We start from the raw sequence: 9310 nt of genomic DNA, 5'->3' as shown, positions 1-9310 counted from the left end.
ACCTGTTTACAAACTGTTCCTAATACTCAAAGCAACTCTCTTATATCCTCAGTAGCAACTAAAATGTATGCACTAGTGCACTGGCCCTGTACTTGTTTTGTTTACTACCATATCCCCAGTGCTTAGATCAGTGTCCTAATAATACTAGATAAATAGTTCTTGAATTAATTAATGAATTAATGAATGAATAAATCTAGGCTTTCTAGTGCCATTTAAAAAATTTCCACAGAAACATTTCTTTATATCTCTCACTTAAAATTAATAATTTATTTTATTTACAATGACTAAGATTCAAGAATGTATTTCCTGCTTGCGTTTCATGAAGAAAGATGACAGAAGAGTAATCAACAGAATTTTTGGCAGGCTCAGCCTGTCCTTAAAAAGAAAATAAGTAATGAGTTTAAAGATTGAAATGAGTATCCAAAAGATAGAATTTGATAACCAAACTTGTCAGGGGCACAGTGAAGGTCAGTGTGGATGAGACCTAGAATATCACAAATAATGTGCTGGATGATTCAGCAGCACTCTAAGCTGTCATTCATTATTGTTATAATATTTGAGAGACATAAATGTGATTAATTTATTTATATTATTTTAGCTATTTAAAGTAATATATCACATTTTGTTGATCAGACAACTCATTTTTTAGGTGAGTTTATAGCAAAAGAAAAATAAAAACACAACTACATTACAAAATCCTCTCTGATATAGTCCTTATTTGATTTTTTAAAATAACTCAATGTTAAGTACTATTTTTTCTGATGCACAATGTTCATATGATCTTAGATATATGTTATTAATGTTTTTACAGTTCTGATTATTTAAATATTAATATTAGTTAGAAATACTATGAAGGCATACATTAGGTATACTTGTTTGTTTGTTTAATCAATTTTATTGCATTACCTTAACAATTAAGTATACTTTTAATGACTGATTTTTGAGCTTTCATTTAATAAGAACTGATAAATAACATTTATTTAATTATCCAACAATAGTTATGTTTGGGGAATCAGAGCTTTCAGCTATCATGTGATGGACCAAAGATAATCAAAGTGGAAATGAAAATTAGATTCTAAAATGCATTTTGCTTTTTCAACATCCTATGGCACCTCTAGTATTATAAGAATCTTCATCTGAAAAATAAGAGGTTTGGATTTGATGATCTCTAAATTCTGTGGCTTAAGTTTTACTGTAAAACTCTTTGCTTCCTTTTAACTCTACCTTTCATTAGTTCCAGTGTGAAAGTTACAGTTTAGGTTCCATCATTTTACCCATTAAAAGTTTAAATGATATAATTTTGTATTAGAAAACATGCTGACTTTCATCAAGAGCATAAAATCACTTTAAAAAATTACATACTGGTTGGAGGTAAAAAGACACACTAGTAAAAACATGTTAAATTTCATCTTCCAAAAAATAAAACAAAACAAAACAAAAATAAAACAAAGAAGCAAACAAAACATGGGGAAGAATTTTTCTTTCTGGAAATGCCAATATTGAATACCATGCATTTATAATAGAAATGTACTAGGTAACTAAATATCACTTTATAAAATGCTCAGCTACCACATCTTGAAATCAAAAGACACATTTGAGTAATGATGAAGGGAATTTTTGCCACTTTTCCTGAAAGTTTCAATTAGGGAGCCAGATTTATAGTATTTAATGCTAAGCAATTACCCAGCTATCCCAGAAATAACACTCTCAACTACTCTGTTACACTTTCTACATAGAAAAGCCAATGAATACTCATGCATGAGGACAGGTTCATTATTTTTTTCAAATGCTATATTCAATTCACTACAAGAAGATAAAAAGAGTCTCTACCTGCAACATGCAGGTAGAAAGAAAGAAGAAGGGAAAGGGAGAGAGGGAGAGAGAGATTTGTACCTAATTTTTCTAATTCCTTTGTGAAACAGTAGGAGAGATCATTTGGACAATCTTAAAAGGGGAGATGGAAGATTTAAGAGATTTGGGAAGGGTGGTAAAAGATCAAAGTGACTTCATAGAGGATTTAGGTAAGGAGTTGACTAGGAACTTGGCGGTCCAATCCTTAGACACACTTACAATACATACAATTCTTGCCCCCCTCATCCAAAAGCCTAGGTTTTAAAAGACAGAGTTAAGGCAAATATATATACATATAAGAAAGAGTTAAATAAATACAAGCAGTATGGCATTGAAATTCACACATTCTGGTACATGGCTTAATTTATCTGATAGTTCAAATAACTGATTTAATTCTGGTTCGAATACTTACTTTTAAATATGATCAGTTCAAATCAACTTTATGCCCTTTCATTCACCCACACACTCAATCATATATCGATTTTATTCTCTAGACTCCATATTGAATAGCTACTGATAACAGAATCTCTTTCTTGACAGTTTGTGTCATCACTTCAAAATAAACAACAGCAAAAAGAGAAACAATTATTAATAGCACAGCAAGGGTTGTTGTGTTTTCTGCTATGAGACCAAGACTCTGGTTTTCATTCTGTTTTATACCCTGTGGAGGTGAACCAATCCTACAATTTCTATTAACTTAAAAAATAATCCATACTCAGATTAGATTCTCAGGAGTGTAGAACAAGAAAACAAGACCAAAAATAAATGAATGAATGAATGAATGAATGAATGAATTGTCTTACTCTAATTTTCCAAGAGGGATTCCTTTTGTTTTATAGATTATTTGTTCTTGTTGCTGGTCTCAGATATTACTGGGTTATTATTTAGTGCTTCACTTGTACATTTTGATCTATGTGACAGAAACAACAAAAAATAGATAGGAGAAAATATAGAAACACTTTAGCATAAGTGTCACTACAGATGCCTGATAAAACTATGGAAACTTAATAGTCTCTGTCAGCAAATATGTTTATGACAGTGGCAATGGATCAATTGTAATCAGTTTCTTCTGGGAAGCTAGGCACATTTACAAAAACAAATTTCTCATCTTCTTGCATACCTATAAACGTTGAGCTCTGCTTATAGAAGCTTCATACTGCAATGGAAACTACATGTTAAAATAATCCCGGGAAAACAAAGGGCTGCTTATATCATTGAAAATGTTGTGGCATCAAGGCAGTCTATATTAATACTGAGCACAGAATCAGATAACATGTTTGCTATATTTCACCCTACCTTTTCAATCCACCTCCCCTAAATCTTCTTCCACCAAACACAAGTGAACTTTTAAAGAATAGACTGCAGGAGGAAAAGTCTATTCGTGTAGTTCAAGCAATAGATTACAATGGCTACAACTAAGATGGTACAGGGAAATGAAAAGAATTGAATGGATAAAGGATAACTGTAGGAATTAGAACTGACATGGCTTGATGATGAATAGTATGTGTATTAATTTTTGAAAAAAGAACAAATCAAAGGTGACGCCTATATTCTCATAATGTTATTTAAGAACTGAATAGAATAATGTATGTAAAGTGCCTGGTGGAAAGATTACTTAATAAAACTAGCTATTATTGTTAAAATGTCAAAGTGGAGCTTTCTTCAGAGTTACTATAGAATTGATTATGAAGAAAAATAGATGTTTTTAACTGGTTTCATCAGGATGATACTATCTTACTGGTGGTTTCTCTTAGAATACATAACAATGTCCAGGAAATAACATGATAAATTATACATTTTTATTACCACTTCTTTGGAATGATGTATTTAGAAGCAAACTAGCCAAGATAAGGAGACTCCAAAATCAGAGTACTTGGAATAAATTCATGCCATATAAAGGGAAATTACTATTACTCATTCACATAAATTTTCAAAACATTTTTGTTGAAACCTCTCATAGGAGATAATAAAGGAAATTTATAAATATAACTGATTAAGCAAAGAAGCTCAATATGCAATCTATAGAGTTGTAGAATAACTACTGGCTTCATACTGTTTTATACTATCCTTTCTTAATAAGCAGCTATATTTCATTTTACAGTAGCCTCTTTTTTTTATTGCCATATACTGTAAGAAATATAACTTTCCCATGAACATTAGCAGTGTATCTTGAATAGTTAATTGACAAGTGTAGGGTCCAGGCCCAGCTGAATCCAAGGTCTGGTTGGTCCAAAGTCTGGCTGGTCTAAGGTCTGGCTGGTTCAAGGTCTGGCTGTGATCTAGGCCCGTGGTTAAGAATAGGATCCAGAATTTAGAATGTTACATTAGTGTAGTAGGGCACCTGCACCTAAAATATGTAAACCTGCTTCAGCTTATTGTATCACGCATGTGTGGCTGAAGGCCACTATTGTACTCTGCTATGTGTGGAGCCATGTGGTACCCTGGAGAGCAGAAGGGGAGCACAAGAAAGAGGAGCAGAAGAAGTGAGTACAATACCACGCGCCCCCCGCAGTAGACTTCGCTTTCCCCAACAGAACTGTTCTCTGCACAATAAAGTTGGTGCCTGCCGTTTCATTTTCATGTCTATCTCTTGTGCGTTCTTTCAACTGGGCATTTCATCATCGAACTTTCCCTTCTCAATCAGCTTGGCATTGACCCTTGGAGTAATCTGCGGGATGAGCTTATCACTGACAAGATAATGTCAATATGTAGTATGCAAAAGAATCACAACAATGCATACAGATAGAAGAAACTGTACCACCGCCTTGTAATAGTCTTCAAGAATAATACTTTAAAGCTTACTTACTTATCTCAGTCTTTATAAGTCAGTAAGAGCTTGAAATTAAGCATGATAGTTTTGAGGGCCAAGGTCAAAGAAACTTTTGTGATAAAAGTTATTACTCATCATAAAACAAAAATTGTGATGCAAGTTTTTGATTACATTTCTCAGTTACTTTAAAAAAATACATTAAATTTATTGGGGTGACATTAGTTAATAAAGTTATTTAGGTTCCAAGTGTACAATTCTGTAATACATCACCTGTATATTGCAGGTGTGTCCATCGCCTAAAGTCAAGTCTCCCTTCGTCACCATATATTTGACCCCCTTTACCCTAATCTTTCTTTTCCCATCCCCCTTTCCCTCTGGTAACCACCATACTGTTGTCTGTGCCTATGAGTTTTTGTTTATTTGTGTGTCTTGTTTGTTCATTATTTGACTTTAAGTGTTATATCCTACATATGAGTGAACTCATATAGTTCTTGACATTTTCTGACTTTTCTGCTTAGTGTGATATTATCAAGATCCATTTCTGTTGTTGCAAATGGTAGTATTTCATTGTAAAGATATATGCATCCTTATATTCATTGCAGCATTATTCATAATGGTCAAGACATGAAAAGAATTGAAATACCCTTCAATAGATGATTAGATGAAGAACATGTGGTACATGTATACAATGGAATACTACTCAGTCACAAAAAAGATCAAATCAGTCATGTAAAAAAACATAAACCCATACTGAAATAATAGTCACCATCATAATAATGTCATTAACAGTGACAATAGTTAACTTTCACTGAAAGATCTCCATATACTAGACATGGTTCTAAGACATTTTCCATGTACTATATTATTTAATTATTTCAGTGACACTGAACTATCTTCTATTGTTATCTCTATTTTACGAATGAGAAAATAGAAACAGGGGTATTTAATAATTTGACCCAAATCACATGGTATGCAACAGCAGAGCCAAGACTTGGAACGATACAATATGCCTCCAGAGGCCATGTTTTCAATCAGTGTGTTAAACTGCCTTCCTAGAATATGGTGGTATAGCATCAAGCACTAATGTCACTATCATTTCCCAGAGGTATATAATCCTAAAGAACAATCACGCCTTTGGATAACAATCAGTGTCACTTGTTTCTCGCTTCTCAATCAGTTGCACTACTGGGATGGCAAACCCCCCAGAACTCTCTTTTTTACACTCTGGCAGGTTTAGATATTTCCAAAATCACTTTTTTTGCCACCACTACCGATGCTCACAGTCCATCCTTCATGCATCCTCATTGCTCTAATTGCTGCGATAGGAGCAGATGACTGACTATATATTGCCTATGTATTATTCTCCTGTTTCCTTTCCATTACCTGATCCCATCTCAAAATTGTCAGTTGAGATTTTTCCCAAACTGCGTGGTACCCATGTTATCAAATATCATTGAAAAAGGTTTCAGCATCAAATATAATTTGGAAAAACTGAATTAAATAGAGATTTTTAAAATAATTATTATTGGGTCATTTAACAAAATTATTATGTATTTTGAATCTGCAACTTAAGAAATCATATTCAGTTTTTAGACCAGATTTTTAACAATGGAATAGTTTTTCTAAAAAAAAAAAAAAATTATTAATCTATCATGATAAACGAGTTCTATAGAACACAGTTTGAGAAATATTACTGTATTTTTATAGCTCTCAGCTTTATGCTTAACAAGTATTTTTCAACATGTTTTTGTGGATGGAATGTTTGAAAGCCAGATGTGTTCCACAGGCCATCCATTAGCAACCTGTGCTTTAGTTATTAGATTACAGACTCACACAATCACTTCATATTTCACTATTCCCTCAAACAATGATCTGATTACAGGGATTATAGCTTTTTAGACCTTTCATATGTATACTGGTCTTTTTACATTTATGTCCCCAAGTAAAGGACTTAAAACCCACTTTCTTAAAAGATAGGCCAGAGGACTTTAAGAGAATATCCGGTGATTACCTGAAATGTGTTTTTATTTGATGGGGTCAATCAATGCTTTAAATATGGTAATATACATTTTTGTTTGCTGCTACTTAAGAGTGAGTTCTCTGCTTACAGATCCAAGGTATTTTCTGATACAGAGTCCCAAGTGCTTCTTTGATATACCAGAGTTCCCAAGGTGAGTATGGAGATTAAATTTCTACAATGATCTAAGCTCAGTTAGTCTTTGAAAGAATTTTAAAAAATAATAACCTTTTATTCCATCTACTCTACACCTTGATTTAATGATGGAGTAAATGACATAAGGAGAGAAAAATTAACATACATTAAACACCTACTGTAACCTAGGTATTTTCACAGACATTATCATCACATTTAATACAAAACCATTTGTGAGTCAATTCAGTAATACACATGAGGAAACCGAAGCTTAAAGAATTTAGGTAGATATTGCGAAAAAACATGGCAGAGTGAGAGACATCCCCAGATTTCTCCCCTTGAAATAAAAATAAGCTGAATATCTAAAACTCAACAAAAAACACCCAAACTGAACACAGGCATATCTGAGTGTGGGATCTGCACATAAAACTTACAACAGAACAGAACCCCAGAAGTTGGGTGGTAGACAGGGAGAAACAAAAAAGTTGCCTCTAATAGTCAGAGCTCCCTGCAGGAGGAGGGGGAGGGGCGAAGTTGTGACAGGTTCCCTGAACAGCCCTGCCTGACAAAGCTGTGAGCTCCACACAGCCTTCAGCAGTACCTAGGGTTCAAGGCAGAGAGCAGAGAAGAGGGGATGGAAGAGAAGCAGGGAAGGCAGAGAAGCAACAGTTAGATATTAACAGTTGAGATTGTAAAATGTGAGACTGAGCCATAGCCCCTGTCCCACAAAGCAGAGGGTCCTTCTCCCCATCTTCTCTGAGACCAAACACCACAAAGCCACAGGGGAATCTGAGCAAACACTGCCAAAACTGTTGCTAACACTGACAGGGACCAAGACTGAGGATAGTGAGCATTATTGAATATCTGCAAGGAAAAAAAAACAGGCATCATTAAGACATTATATAAAGCAGGGATCCAACAGGTTGAGATGTCACCTACTGGAAACCAAAAGAAAAATGACTTCTTTGCAACAAACTAAAGAGAGATATTTCTATAAAAAATCTTTCTGGATAAAAAGGAGAATATAGTTCCATTAATGCTCAGGCAGAGAAATATAGCCCATTAAACACCATGAGCAACCAAGGTGACAAGGCATCTCAGAAAGAAAAAGAAAAATCTCCAGAAAATAAGCTTACAGACATAGAATATGTGACTTAAATGACAGAGAATTCAGGATGGTACTTCTGAAAAAACTCAAGAAGTTCCAAAACAAGTCATATCAACAATAACAGAAATTGAAAAAAAAACAACAATTAGATGATCAGAATGAGTTATTTAGCAAGTAGATGAAAACCCTCAAAAAGAACCAAATAGAACTGTAGAGAAAGAACACACTGAAAGAGATGAAAAATGAAGTAACAAGTTTGGGAAATAGAGTCAACCAAATGGAATAAAGGATCAATGATATCGAAGACAGAAATCTAGAAATAAATCAGAAAGAAGAAGAGAGAAACCGAAGAATGAAAAATAATGAAAGAGAAATACAAGAAGTAGCTGATACCATCAGGAGAGGAAACATAAGAATAATGGACATTCTCAAAGAGGAGGAAAAGGAGCAGAGATTAGAAAGCATTTTCAGACAAATAGTTGATGAGAATTTCCCAAATCTAAGGAATGAGATGGAGGTTGGAATTCAAGAAGTTAACAGAAAACCCACTTATCTCAACCTAAAAAGGCCTTCTCCAAGACATATTGTATTAAAATTATCAAATTTCAATGACAAAGAAAGAATTCTCAGAGTATCCAGGTAAAAGAAGATGGTGACCTATAAAAGTAAACCCATTAGATAATCATTGGACTACTTAGCACAAACCTTACAAGCCAGAAAGGAGTGGAATCAAATATTCAAACTATTATTTTTATTTTTTTTAGGGGAGGCAATCCTTGGTTGACCTCACAGATTGCAAAGACCTTGTCAGCTTACAATCCTTTATCTTATTTATTTATTTATTTATTTATTTTGATGCTTACAGCACCTGGTCTTTCTAGGTGGTCTCCCATCTAAGTACTAACCAGGCCCTATCCTGCTTAACTTCTGAGATCAGATGGAATTGGTCTTGTTCAGAGTGGCATGGCCATAGGTCAAATATTCAAACTATTAAATGAAAGGAACTACCAGTCAAGAATAATGTATCCAGAAAAGTTCTCCTTTAGATATGAAGGAGAAATAAAGACCTTTCCAGACATATGAAAATTGAAGAAATTCTCTACTATGAGGCTTGCATTAAAAGAAATACTGAAGGAGTCAGCTCTCCTAAAATAAAATGACAAAAAAAAAAAAACAGCAACAACCATAATTAGGAGCAAGGTGAGTAGCAGACAGATATTAACCGAGGAGTGCAACCCTTACTAAGAACATGGCATTATAAGCTTAAACAATAAGAAAAGATTTGCTAATGCAAGATAGTAATGAACGTGCAGCATACATAGGGACAATATGAGACAGCAAGAACTGAAAAGGGGAGGATTCAAAAATCCAAATTTGCAAAGGGGAATGGAGATAATGCGTGTGCAGAAGAAAATGTAAGAATATATAT

At 33.9% G+C, this 9310-nt stretch overlaps 1 pseudogene; it reads right to left on the bottom strand.

The window, feature by feature from the left end:
• Positions 1-8737: 8737 nt before the first annotated feature.
• LOC112479002 lies at positions 8738-8856 on the bottom strand (annotated as a pseudogene).
• Positions 8857-9310: the final 454 nt, after the last annotated feature.

The sequence above is a fragment of the Pteropus alecto genome, unplaced genomic scaffold (genome assembly GCF_000325575.1).
Source record: "Pteropus alecto unplaced genomic scaffold, ASM32557v1 scaffold384, whole genome shotgun sequence".
Classification (NCBI taxonomy): domain Eukaryota; kingdom Metazoa; phylum Chordata; class Mammalia; order Chiroptera; family Pteropodidae; genus Pteropus; species Pteropus alecto.
The sequence above is the reverse complement of the archived record's forward strand: the minus strand, read 5'-3'. Positions and strand labels throughout refer to the sequence as shown.